The 14258-nt window shown below is 38.4% G+C and overlaps 1 non-coding gene across 1 annotated transcript; it reads left to right on the forward strand.

Moving 5' to 3' along the window:
- The first annotated feature begins 250 nt into the window (after positions 1 to 250).
- On the forward strand, positions 251 to 357 carry LOC138811566 (U6 spliceosomal RNA). Its single transcript, XR_011367429.1, has one exon. It is a non-coding gene; the product is annotated as a U6 spliceosomal RNA (small nuclear RNA).
- Positions 358 to 14258: the final 13901 nt, after the last annotated feature.

A 14258-nucleotide genomic window follows, 5' to 3' on the forward strand; every position in this document is an offset into this window, starting at 1 on the left:
ACATCCCTTCCCAGCCTTCCTCCGCCCCCCCCAACCAATTCCACCCCCCTCCCCCGATCCTACACATCTCTTGAACAACAATATCTGGGATTATTTTGTTTTTGACATGTCAATCTTGGCTATTCTTAAATGTGTGCTTATGTAAGAAGTACATGGTTTTAAAATTTCACGAGAATTCTTCAAAACTTACTTTTCTTTGAATTGTCTAGTTCAAGAAAATCAATTACACTTTATATATAAAAAATGCTCTGTGCTCAATTCAGCAGCACATACACTAACATTGGAGCAGTACAGAGTAGATTAACATGGCCCCTGTGCGAGGTTGATATGCAAATTCTTGAATCATTCCATATTTTTACAACTAATGATGCTGGAAAGGATGTGGCCACAAGGGAACCTTACTAGATTCTTGGTGGGAGTGTTAACTTGTTCAACCACTTTGGAAAGCAGTATGGAGGCTCATCAAAAGACTCCATATAAAGCTCCCCTATAACCCAGCAATCACACTTTTGGGGATTTACCCAAATGATCACAAAGAAGACCATACTAAAACTCCCAGAACAACTATGTTTACTGCAGCATTATTTACAATAGCTAAGATATGGAGCCCATCCCGATGGCCCACAGAAGATGAATGGATCATGAAAATGTGGTATATATACACAATGAAATTCTATGCCTCCATGAGAAAGAATGACATCGCCCAATTTGTTAAGAATTGGAAAGACTTGGAAAAAAATTTATTAAGTGAAGTAAGCCAAGTCCAAAGAAACGTAGGTCCAATGGTTTCCCTTATTTTCAACAGCTAATATATGTCTGGGATAAGCGGAATAGATCAGAAGCTATGTGCATATCAGATAAGATGATATTACAGGAAATGGACCAGACAAGTGGTTTTTTTGTTGCTATTGTTTCTAAGATACTTATAATGTGTGATGTGATTTTTTTTGTTCCTTTATATGTTCCTTCCCTACGCTCTAACCCCTGTTTTCACTGTACTTGAAGTTGGTGCGCCTACATCCTGTGTATATGTTTCTCTAATTTGGGGAGGGGAAAGGGAAATACAAAATTCTTAAATATGGATACAGGTTGAGATGCACAAGACACTATGTTGAAAAATGAACTTTACACTTTAGGCAGGGGAAGGGGGAGGGGAGTGTATTTCTGGAGGTGGGAGGGAAAGGATGGTGGAAGAAAAAGAAAGGTAGAGGTTACAATGCTTGTTAGGAAATGTACTCATTATTTGCTCATATAAATATGACACCTCTGTACAGTTATTTTTACAGGTGGACCCATTGGCAACAATGAGAAGTACAAGTCGTTATGTTGAAAACGAACTTCACAACTTTGGTGGGGGGAGCGGGGAGGATTGGGTGGGAGGGCTACGAGGATGGGAAGGGATGGGAAGGGGAAACAAAGGAGGAGGCTACAATGCTTGATAAGAAATGTACTCATTATCTTGCCCATGTAATTGTAACCCCTCTGTACAGTATTTTCACAGTAAAAAAAAAAAAGGATAAAAATGTTCTGATATAGAAGAGTTTATTTCCTCTATTTTACCCAGATAATATCGTTAACAAAGAAATTAATGCAGAACACTGATATGCTGATTTGAAGGTATTTTGAATAAATGTGTGGGTGTGGGTGTGTGTACACACACGCATGCACACATGCACACATGCACATGCTTGTGCATTGGCATGCTCAGAGTTTGAAATCAGGGCTTCAAGGTCTTGCTAGGCCTTTCCTCTCTAGATTGATGAGCTAATATATGAGCTACATCTCCATTCCTGGCTCTTTGCTAGTTCATTATAATTTCTGAAAAATAATCTCATGAATTTATTCTGCCCTGAGTGGCTTCCAACAGTTTTCCATAGATCTCAGGCTCCTGAGTAGATATCCCGAGTAGATAGGATTAAAGGTGTTACCAGCCAGGACAAGGCTTTCAGAATAATTTTAAAAGTAGAAGAAAGTTTACTTGATGGGGGCCTGTTTTATCATCTCCAACTTTTAAATCATTTTGGAGTGATTATATGTGAATTCACTTCGTTTTTGGATTCTTAAAAGATAGTAAGTTTTGGTATTTAAAAGTTTTAGTACTTTTTAAAAAAGGATACAGGAGCTATGGGACAAAAGAAATTTGACTATCTTTGGACCTCAATTTATAAGCTCAGCTCTGTGCATGATAACCCAATGTCACCAACACAGTCTGTGTTCAGACAAAATGTAACAGAAGACAATCACCATGGGCAATATTTGGTATGTTATTATTTATAGGACAATATAAATATTGAAATGAGAGTGTAAGAGAATGGAGAGATTTTTACCTACATTTTTTGTATTGCTAAAAGGCTTTTGGAGACCGTGACTCATTTCCTTCCTCACTATGTGTCTTTGGGCCATGCACTTCGTCCCTTAAATTACAATTTTTCCCAACGCTAAAATGGTAATAACATTAGCATTATAGCAATTGTTATCTTAAGAATTGAGAGAAATAAAACATGCAAAATACTTAACATAAAATTCTGTGAATGAGCTTTGAGTTTAGCCAAAATTTTTTAATACTAAATAGTATGCAATAATATTACAGAAAACATTACAGGTAGTGAGCAACCAGAAGGAATGTGATCTATTGACCATGCTCTGCTTCCAAGGAAGCCATGTGTACAACGTCTCATGCTTTAAATCATACTGGTTATCTTATGTCTTGGTAGTGTAAAAGTATCAAGGACAGAATAATGAAGGAATGTTGTAGACTGAGGTAATGTCCTTATGATAATGTGCAAAACTGATAAAACGTAAAAGTACCTGAGCAGTATATTGTGTTTTATATCATTTAATTTCCATTCAAAGATAGGGAATACTTAGAAAAATGAATTCTCTTTTTGATATCCTATCATAGGTCCTTAGCAGGATGAACTCTTTCTTCATTCTTATTGAGGCATTATCAGATGAGAAGAACTGTATTTTTTGTTTGCTTCCTTCAATTTATTCTTCAATTTGAAATCTGAACTACTTGACACTGAAAGAAACCAAGGGAAATTAGACACGCAGGCTTTGGAAAAAACAATTAACATAAAATAAATAAAATACATATAGCTTTATGAAAGGTCTAACTAAATTGAATTCTATAGTGTAAAGATTAAACAGAAAATGATATAAGCAATATCATGTTATTGAAAATTGGAAAATGTAAAGAGTTGCTTAAATTTTCCTTTCTCCTCCCTTGAATTAATTATTGATTTTGTATAAAGAGATTAAAGATGAGATTAACAAGAAATAATTAAAATTCAAAAGAGTTCAGGGAAGATGGTAGGGGAGAAGGTGGAGTCTAAACAGGCTCTCTCATAGAAAGCAGTTTAAGTATTCCAGTGAACAGTCCTAAGTAAAAGAATCACACCAAGGGTGCCATCACCAGAGAGTTTGGCCAGAGAGGGAAAATCCAGGCAAGGGGACAGGTCCGTGCACTTGCCAGCAGGCTCCGCTGTGGTTGTGGCGGTGGCTGTGGCAGCTGTAGGCCATCAGAAATGAAACACAGAGAGTCTGGGACCAAAGCCCCAGATCAGCGGGCTAGGGGATTCTACACAACACCAGCAAGAACTGACAAGGAACAGACATCTTCATCCTGCAAATCGCAGACCAGCGATGACCCAGGAACCACGACTCTGGCATGAGTAGAAGCCTGACATCCTCACTCCTTCTAAGGGAGCAGAGGAGGAAAGGCAACACTTCCCCTCCCCACTACTGGAGATCTCCATCTTTTATAGTGATAAAGGCCTGGCTGAGCAGCTAGCTCCAACTCAGGCCTTGGAAGAAAACAAGAGTCATTTAGCAGATCACAGGAACCCGACCTCACCTGCCAGGCTCAGCTCCACCCAGGGAAAAGTCATCCCGCCCAAGCAGAGAAAGTTCTGTCCTCCTCAAGTGTTGATTTCTTCACAGGCTAAACAGAGCCAGAGGCTGCCCCTCCCTACAACAGTCTTGACAATCAACTGAAATTCAGTAAACATAAACCCTGAGTATATCTCCAGGATAGGCTCTGTAAGTGTCTCAGAAGCTAGCCCCTCAGGGAAACTCTACTGCTTGCTGAAAGGCCTCCACTCTACCCAGAACCAAGCCTCAACAAAGCATCTCCAAACTAGAGGAAAAATCCATCTCCCTCTTTTGTGAGACTCAAAGCAGATCTCCCTCCCATTGAACTAGCCTGGGAGGAGGATCACAAAATTCTGGGTAAAGCAGAACATTTTTCTGCCTGCTCAAACAAACTAACTTAAGAAACCAATCAAGCCACAAGAAAATCAAACACCACAAGCAGACCAGAGACTCCAACAAGACTGGTTACAGACACAAGGGAGATACAGTATCTTCCCACACCCTCCAAAAATTCAAAGAACTCATTTTTTGTACCTTTTAAAATTTGTTTAAATTTTTTGTTTTCATTTTTAATTTTAAAAAATTGTTTGCTGTTAACCTTTTTTTCTTCCTGTTATAATTTTTATTTTGGGGGAATATCTGTGCGCGCGTGTGTGTGTTTGTGTGTGTGTGTGTGTGTGTGTGTGTGTGTGTGTGTGTGTGTGTGTGTGTGTGTTTTAGCTCTACTTAACTTTTTCTTTTCACTTTTTTTCTTCTTTCGTTCTTTTTTGCGTGACTTAATTGCTTTTCTGCTCATCCTCAGATATACCAATAGTTGATTATTAGACCTTATCCCCCATTGTGTACACAATCCAGAAATTTATTACTCAATTCAAATCATCTTTGACAAGTTCCTTAATAGCAGTACTGCCTCTTTATACCTGTATAATATTTTCAACTCTTTTTTACTTTTTCGCATCTCCTTTCTATCCCTCGCCTTCTCTCATCCTATCCCTGTTCTTCTGTGAATATTACGTTCTTAAATTTGCATAAATTTTAAGTGTTTCAATTAATAGTTTTTAATATTTATTTTTCTATTCTTTCTTGTCTCTTTTTTCTTTTTCTTATTTTTTCTTTCTCTATTATCATTCTAACCAAACTATTTCCTTTATTGAGATTAGGACTTAGATAATTTAATTCTCCTTTTACCTTTCCACATCCCTCTATATCTATTTTTACCCACATTTCTCACTAAACCTTCTAATTTCTTGTATGTCAAATTATTCTTTGCTGTTCATAGCCCATTAGTACATAGATGTTTGATATTGAATAAAAAGATCTGTTGAACTAGATTGTATCTGCAGATTTTTGATTGTGCAACTACAGACTTTGGATGATGCTTGTCTTAAGATAGTGTTCTAGCATAAAACTGGTGTTACTTTCATTCCAAATCGGCAGAACAAGCAGAAAAACACAAGAAAAATGGCAAGTCCAGGTATCTCAACTCCCACTCATAATAATCAGGGGACAGAACAGATAATAATAATCCAGGAGAGAGTTCCCCAAAAGCTATACAAACACTACTGGTAAACATGATAAATGAAAAAATTGAAAACCTGCAAAGGACTCAGTGTGAGCATGATAGGGAGAGAGAGGAGCAAACCAAAGGTCAATACAGGAATATCATGAGCTTGAGACAATTACTCAAAGATTGACACAGGAATTGTTTGAGCAGATTGAAAACACTCAAAGAGAAATACAGGGATGGCAAGAGCAGGCTGAGTCCAGTCAAAGAGATAGACATGAATTGCGTGAGCTGGCTGAGAATAGACAAAGAGAAAGTCAGGAAATGCATAAACGTGAGGAAGCTAATCAAAGAGTAATACAGGAATTGAGAGAGCGGGATGAGATAGACAAAGATCTTTAGAGGCATTTATGGAATCCATAAAGAGAGAGCTGAAAGAAATCAGGAAGACCACAAAGGGAATGCTGAATGGAACCCAACAGAAGGAATGGGAGTCCAAGGAAACCATAACCAATCAACTAAGTGATTTGAGAATAAACACTGAACACCAAATTAAGGAAGCAAAGAAGTTCATAGAAGATCTGTAACAAAGCTCCAACAAAGAGTTTGAAGCAATCAAACCAACCAATTAGAAAGAAAAGAAATATTAACAAAGTAGAAAGTCTTGACAATAGGTTAGACCATGCAGAAGATCAAATCTTGGGGATTGAAGACAGCTTAGATATTATAGAGAAAGAACGTACAAACATCAAGACAAATCCAAGAAATATGACAGATCTATTCAACATTTAGAAGACACCATCAGAAGGACTAATCTGAGGATAATGAGTGTAATGGGGCACTTAGAGAGAGAAGTCAATGGTCTAGGAAATGTGTTTAACAGGATCCAACAGAGAACTTCCCAAACATGCAAAAAGATAGGCCTATTCAGATACAAGAAGCTTTTGGAACTCCAACTATACCAGAATAGAACAGGACTTCCCTCCTTCACATTATAATCCACACAGGATCAATTTAGACCAAGAAAAAGATCCTTAAAGCTCTCAAGGAGAAAAGATCAATAACTATTAAGGGAAACCAATTAGAATCACCTCAGATTTCTCAGCAGAGACAACCAAAGCAAGAAGAGCCCGGGATAAGGTATGCCATGCCCTAAAGACAAACAATTATAAACCAAGAATACTATACACAGCTAAACTTTCCTTCATAACTGAAGGTCAAATAAAAACCTACCATAGCAAAGAAAATTTGAAACAATATATCTCTGCCAAACCAGGCCTACAAAAGATTCTTAAACATATCCTACACATAGAAAACCAACAAGACCACAATAAAGGCCAAGAAACTGCACCCAAATTGAGAATCCAAGAACATAGGAAGAACCCAGTTGGTACAGCTCGCAAGAAGGTGGATAAAATGGCAGGAACTCCCAAATACCTTTCAGTCCTATCTCTCAACATTAACGGAATGAACTCTCCAATTAAGCAACATAGACTACCTAGTTGGATTAAAAAGCAAGATCCTTCTATCTGCTGCCTTCAGGAGTCACATCTTGCCCATAAAAACAAACACATTTTGAATGTCAAATGCTGGAACAAAATCTACCAAGCAAACGGCCCCCATAAACAGGCAGGTGTTGCAAGCCTCAGATCAGATAAAATAGACTTCAAATTAAAATCAATGAGAAGAGATAAGGAAGCTCGCTATATATTATTTAAGGGATCCTTCCTTCAGGAGGATATTACAATTCTAAATATCTATTTTCCAAACAATGGAGTACCCAAATGTATCCAAGAAAAACTACTTTCCCTCAAGTGCCACATAGATACAATGACATTGATTGTTGGGAACTTGACACAATATTCTCCCCACTAGATAGATGAACTCGGCAAAAATTAAACTGAGAAACTGCAGATCTAAACAACTGCATACATCAACAAGATTTCACAGACATCTACCGAATATTTCACTCAGCAGCATCAGAATACACGTTCTTCTCATCAGCACATGGAACATTTTCCAAAATAGACCACTTTTTACGTGACAAAGCAAACTTGCCCAAATTCAGAAACATTGCAGTAATACCTTGCATTCTCTCAGACCACAAGGGAATAAAATTAGAACTAAAAACCAAAAGCTACCAAAGAAAGTCCTGTAACTAATGGAGGCTAAACAACACACTGCTGACTCACGAGTGGGATTTGGAAGAAATTAGAAAGGAAATTCAAATGTTCATGTTATTCAACAAAAAAGAACACACATATTACCAGGTCCTCTGGGAAACAGCAAAGGCAGTACTCCGAGGCAAGTTTATAGCTCTGAGATGCTATATCAACAAATTGGAGAGATCTGAAACCAACAATTTAATGAGACATCTGAGCCTCCTTGAAAAAGAGCAGCAAGATAAACCCCAATCCAGTAGATGGAAATAAATGACAAAATTAAATCAGAAATAAATGAAGTGGAATCCAAAAATACATGGAAAGAATCAACAAAACAAAGAGTGGGTTATTCGAAAAAATTAAAAAAATTGATAGCCCCTTAGCAAATCTTATCAGAAAAAAGAAGAGAATACATACAAATAAATAAACTCAGAGATGAGAATTTTAACATCACCACAGGAACAACCAAGATTCAGAACATTATCAGGGAATAATCCTCAAAACTTTATGCTAATAAGTTTGAGAACTTGGCAGAGACAGAACTTTTCCTGCCAAATATTGACATGTTGTACATAAACCAAGATGAGTTAAACCATCTGAAGAGGCCCATTTCAAGCATTGAAATAGAAAGAGCAATAAGAGACCTCCCATCCAAGAAAAGTCCAAGACCAGGTGGTTTTACAGTGGAATTCTACAAGGCTTTCAAAGCAGAGCTCACACCAATAATCCTTTAGCTCTTCAATGAAATTTGAAGAGAAAGTTCACTACCAAGCTCATTCTATGAAGGCATCATAACCCTCATCCCAAAACCAGGCAGGGACTTATCAAAGAAAGAGTACTATAGGCCCTTTTGTTTGGTGAACATTGATGCAAAACTTTTCAACAAAATTTTGGCCAATCGATTTCAACAATTTATCCAAAAAATCATGCATCATGATCAAACAGGAATCATTTCAGGACTGCAAAGCTAGCTCAATATATACAAATCAATTAATATAATTCATAACATCAACTGAAGCAAGGATAAGAACTGCATGGTTATCTCAATAGATGCGGAAAAAGCATATGACAAGATCCAAAACCCCTTTATAATGAAGGTTCTGAAAAAATTAGGAATCCAGGGAACATTCCTCAATACAATAAAGGCTGTATATGACAAACCTACAGCCAGCATTATACTTAATTGTGAAAAACTGAAGCCATTCCCTCTTAACTCAGGAATGAGACAAGAATGTTCACTCTCTCCACTTCTCTTCAATCTAGTATTAGAATGTCTAGCTACAGCCATAAGATATAAACATAAAGGGGATCCAAATAGGGAATGAAAAAGTAAAACTCTCCCTCTTTGCAGATGATATGTTACTGTTATTAAAGAATCTCACAGATTCCACTCCCAAATTTCTCAAGTTGATTCAAAAAAAGTAGCACGGTATAAAATTAACCCTCAAAAATCAATGGCTTTTCTGTTTACCAACAATGAGAAAAGTGTGGCTGAAATTAGGAAAGCAACTCCATTCATAATAAGCCTCCAAAAAAATAACTAGGAATTTAATTTACCAAAAAGTGAAGGACGTCTATGATGAAAAATTTAAAAACCTGAAAAAGGAAATCAAAAAAGAACTTAGAAAGTGGTAAAAACACCCATGGTCTTGGATTGGAAAGATCATCATCGTGAAAATGGCAATACGTCCTAAGACTATCTACAAATTCAATGCGATATTTATCAATATTCCAACCTCCTTCTTCAAGAAAAGAGAAGCGGCAATCGAAAATTTCATATGAAACAATAAAAGATGCCAAATAGCGAAAATGATCCCTAACAGAAAGCGCAGGGCTAAAGGAATGTCAATACCAAATTTCAAACTCTACTACAAAGCCATAATAATCAAAACAGCTTGGAACTGGCACAAGAACAGACCTCAGGACCAATGGAATAGAATTGAAAACCCAGAAATGAACCTACAGACCTCTAGCCATCTAATTTTTGATAAGGGAGCTAAAATATAGAATGGACAAAAGACAACCTTTTCTGTAAATGGTGCTGGCAAAATTGGTTAACTACTTGAAGAGAACTAAGGGTAGATCGTTAGATATCACTCTGCACCAGAATCAACTCCAAATGGATGAAAGACCTTGGAGTCAAAGCAGATATTCTGAAAACATTACAGAATGGAATAGGAGAAACCCTAGGTCTCCTTGGCAGAGGCCTAAATTTCCTTAATAGAGACCCAGAAACACAACAAATCAAAGAAAGATTGGATAAATGGGATTGCATGAAATTGTAGGGCTTGGGCATGGCAAAGGACATAGCTAGCAACATCAATCGAAAGCCCACTGATTGGGAGAAGATCTTAACTAGCCATACAACAGACAAGGGTCTCATATCTAAAATATACCTGCAACTCAAAAATATTAATTCCCCCAAGAACAAATCTTCAAAGAAACAACAGCCCAATAAGAAAGTGGGCTAAAGAAAAGGAGAAAATTCTCTGAAGAGGAAAGAAGCATGGCCAATAGACACATGAATGAAGAAATGCTCAACCTCCCTAGCCATAAAAGAAATGTAAATCAAAACAACATTGAGATACCACCTCATCCCAGTTAGAATGGCAATAATCAAGAACTCTAATAGCAACAGATGCTGGAGGGGATGTGGACAGAAGGGAGGCTTGCTGCATTGTTGGTGGGAGTGTAAATTTGTTCAACCACTTTCAAAAGCAGTATGGAGATTCCTCCAAAGGCTCCACATAGAGCTCCCCTATGACCCAGCAATCCTACTTTTGGGCATTTACTCAAATGACCCCAAACAAGACTACACTAAGGCTACCAGCACGACTATGTTTATTGAAGCATTATTTACCTTGGCAAAGATATGGAACCAACCCAGATGCCCCTCAAGTGATGAATGGATCAAGAAAATATGGTATATATACACAATGGAATTTTATGCCTCCATCAGAAGGAATGACATTGCCCCATTTGTTAGGAATTGGAAAGACTTGAAAAAAAATTATTTTAAGTGAAGTAAGCCAGGCCCAAAGAAACATAGGTCCCATGGTTTCCCTTATAAGCAATAACTAGTATATGTCTGAGTCAAGCAGAAAAGGTCAGATCAGGTGATGGTAGGGAAATGAACCCTAAGATATGTATTCAAATGTTTTTTTTTTTGTTTCATGCAATTGTTCCTAAAGTATATATAAGATTTTTTGTTGCTTTCTATGTCTCTCCTCCACGGTATAACCCCTGATTTCATTGCATTTGATGTTGGTATAATTTGTCGAGGGGAAGGAAGAAACAAATCGTTTAAATAGGAAATCAGGTGGACCCATTGAAACAATGAGAGGTACAAGTTATTATGCTGAAAAACTAACTTTAAACTTTTATGAAGGGAGAAGAGGGGGAGGAAGATTGGCTGGGTGGCACGGGGAGAATGGGAAGGGATTGGAATGGGAAACAAAGGAGGAGGTTACAATGCTTGATAAGGAATTTACTTATCTTTCGCATGTAATTGTAACCCCTCTCTACAGTATTTTCACATTAAAAAACAGAAATGATTAAAATTGGACAAAAGTTCGGAATAGACCTGTTTTCCAAATAGCCATGAAAGTTGCCAGTGGGTTTACAATGTCGTGTTTAATACAACTTCTATGTTGGCTTAATGCTTTTGGAACAGAAGTCATTAGAGAAATGCAATTCAAAATTACTATGATACTACTTCATAACTATTATAACACTTATCCAAAAAATCAAAGGAACCTGGTGTGGTGGTAAAGGTTTGTAATTCCAAGCATTTAGCAGGTTGGAGTAATAGGATTTTATTCTAAGGCCAGTCTGGTTTACTGCACATAGTACAAACCTGCCCTTATAAAAAAGGTAATAATGTTGGTGAGAATGTGGATAAAAGAAATTTTCTAGGGCTGGGAATGTGGCTCAGTGGTAGAGCGCTTGCCTTGCATGCCTGAGGCCCTGGGTTTGATTCCTAAGCACCACATAAGTAAAAAGAAGAAATTTTCCACACTCTTAGTCAAAATACAGGTTAATATTCTCGTTGTAGAAAGTAGTATGCAGTTTTCTAGAGAAATGTAAAGTTGAAATGTCATCTGACCCACCGATTATGTGTTTATTTCTCTTTGGGAAACTGATAAATATATCTATAGTTCATTGCTATTCACATTATTCACAATAACGGCCAAGATATAAATTCAAGTTAAGGGATGAACTACAGACTAATAAAGCACTGTGTTGTATGCACAATATATTTTTGTTTCATCTTTAATATAGCAAGAGTCTTCTCCCAGTAGCCACAATTTACAATAACCTGAAAGATGTATTCTAAATGAAGAAAAATGTCTTCTGATCTTTGTAAACCACACACACACACACACACACACACACACACACACACACACACACACACACACACACACACACACACACACACACCCCAACCTGAACGATTTAGAGGGAAATGATTCTTTTTGTTCCCAAGAATTTTTTATATTGTGAAAGTACTGTACAGAAGGGTTACAATTACATGGACAACATAATGAGTACATTTATTGTAGTGCCCACGTTGCTGCACCCCCACCAAGAAGACCAACAAGAGTCAGACGTTCTGAAATGCAAAAGCAAGGTTTTTTTTAGATGGGCTGCAGCTTGGGCCTTGTCCTACACTCCCACACAGTGGAGCCTAGGTGGAGAGCCCTGAGATAAATAAAGATTGGTAGGGCTTATAAAGGCAAACAACCAGGTGTTTGGATTACCACCACGTGTTGCTCTGCTAGCTGAGATAAACAAGCAACAAATGATCACTGCCTCAAAAATGGAGTTACTTTAACTGTTCCTCCCCCCTTGACTTATGGTCCTGAGACACAGTATTGTGGCTCCGGCCCCAAACTTCACTTCAACAGCTCTCGATCTTGACTATTCCCTCTATGACCATAGCCATGTTGTCTTTTGCTATTCTTAATTGGTCAATGTGAAAACAACACTCTTCTCCTAGGACAGCACAAAGTTCCCCTTGTTGTACTGAGTGCCTCCCAGGAGTTCTGGAAATGATAATTGAAACAATACCAATAACAATCAGTCCATTTTTCTTTTCTTGAGTTATATATGGAGTGGTTGGTTAGGATGCTTAGTGACTTCCCATGTTTCCCCATGGTCATCCAGGGCAATGGGGTCAGCCATTCTTTCATGGGTGCAGTGGATCTAAGCAGCAATGCTGTCCACCTTAAGGGCAGTGGGTGTAGCCAAAGGTACCATGTAAGGTCCCTTCAACTGTGGTTCCAAAAATCTCAAGTTGTACCTTCGAACAAACACACAGTCCCCTGGTTTAAATAAATGGGGGGTAGGAATAGAAGCAGAATCATATAATGCTCTAAGCTGGGGCCACCCACTTTTGTGGACAAGCTATAGATAGTCAAGTTTACATAGAAATTCAGTGTCACTCAAATGAGCAAGCAATCCAGTCTGAAGGCTAGGGATAATAGGTGGAGGATGTCCATACATTATTTCAAAAGGAGTACACCCAAGGTGATAGGGTGAATTTCTTATTCTAAACAGAAGGAGTGATACCCAGTCTGTGCCAGTCTCCAAAGCCAATTTAGTTAAGGTCTTTTTAGAGTCTGATTCATTCTTTCTACCTGCCCTGAACTCTGGAGTCTATAAGCACGGTGCAATTTCCAATCTGTCCCCAGTGCCACAGTTATCCCCTGACTTACTTTTGAGACCAAGGCCGGTCCATTTTCCGAACTGATGGTGGATGGGAAGCCATAGATGGGTAGGATTTCTTCCAGGATCTTCTTAGCCGCGAAGTTCGCGATCTCATGCTTTGTTGGGTAGGCTTCAACTCATCCTGAAAAGGTGTCTAGAAAAACTAGCAAATATTTATTTCCAACTTTTCCACTTTAAATTTCTGTGAAGTCTAATTCCCAATACACATCTGGCCTATGTCCACGGAGGCGAGCTCCTTTTGTAACCGGTTGATTGGGGGCATTGGTGAGCTGACAGGCTTTACAATTTTTAACAATGTTCTCAATGAGTTGATTTCCTTGCTTAATTTTTTCTTCTGAGTGTTGGAGCAAGTCCTGCATTCTTCGGGTTCCCATGTGAGAGGCCTGATGGATTCTCTTAAGAATTCCCTTGCCCAATCTTTGTGACAAGATAAGTTTCCCCTCACCAGTTTTCCACCAGTCTTTATTTTCTTCTCTGCCTGGGGATTTATAGGCCATGGGAATTTTCTTTATCCACTCCAAGCCTTCTTGGGAGTACTGAGGCTCAGGAGGCAAAGCTCGAGGCCCTGCGTCTACTAGAGTAAGTACTCCCCCTCTGGGATGGAGGGCCGCCTCCTTAGCTGCCTGATTGTACAAGATATTTCCTTTGGTTGTTGAATCAGTTCCCTTTTGATGGCCAAGGCAGTGCATAATGGCAATATTTGCTGGTTCCCCTAGGCTTGGACAAGGCTTAAAATTTCTTGTTTGTTTTTAATAGCCTTTCCTTCAGCTGTCAGCAGCCCCCTCTCTTGGTAAATGGCTCCCTGGACATGCATGGTAACAAAAGCATACTGATTGTCGATGTAAATGTTTAATCCCTTCCCTTTCCCCATCCATAGGGCTTTTGTTAGTGCCACTAGTTCTGCTCTTTGTGCAGATGTTCGCTGGGGGAGTGCTTCAGCCTACACTATCTCAGTGTCCATGGTTACTGCTGCGCCCACATACATT

The sequence above is a fragment of the Dipodomys merriami genome, unplaced genomic scaffold, assembly GCF_024711535.1.
Source record: "Dipodomys merriami isolate MVZ:Mamm:240054 unplaced genomic scaffold, mDipMer1.0.p SCAF_535, whole genome shotgun sequence".
Taxonomy (NCBI): Eukaryota; Metazoa; Chordata; class Mammalia; order Rodentia; family Heteromyidae; genus Dipodomys; species Dipodomys merriami.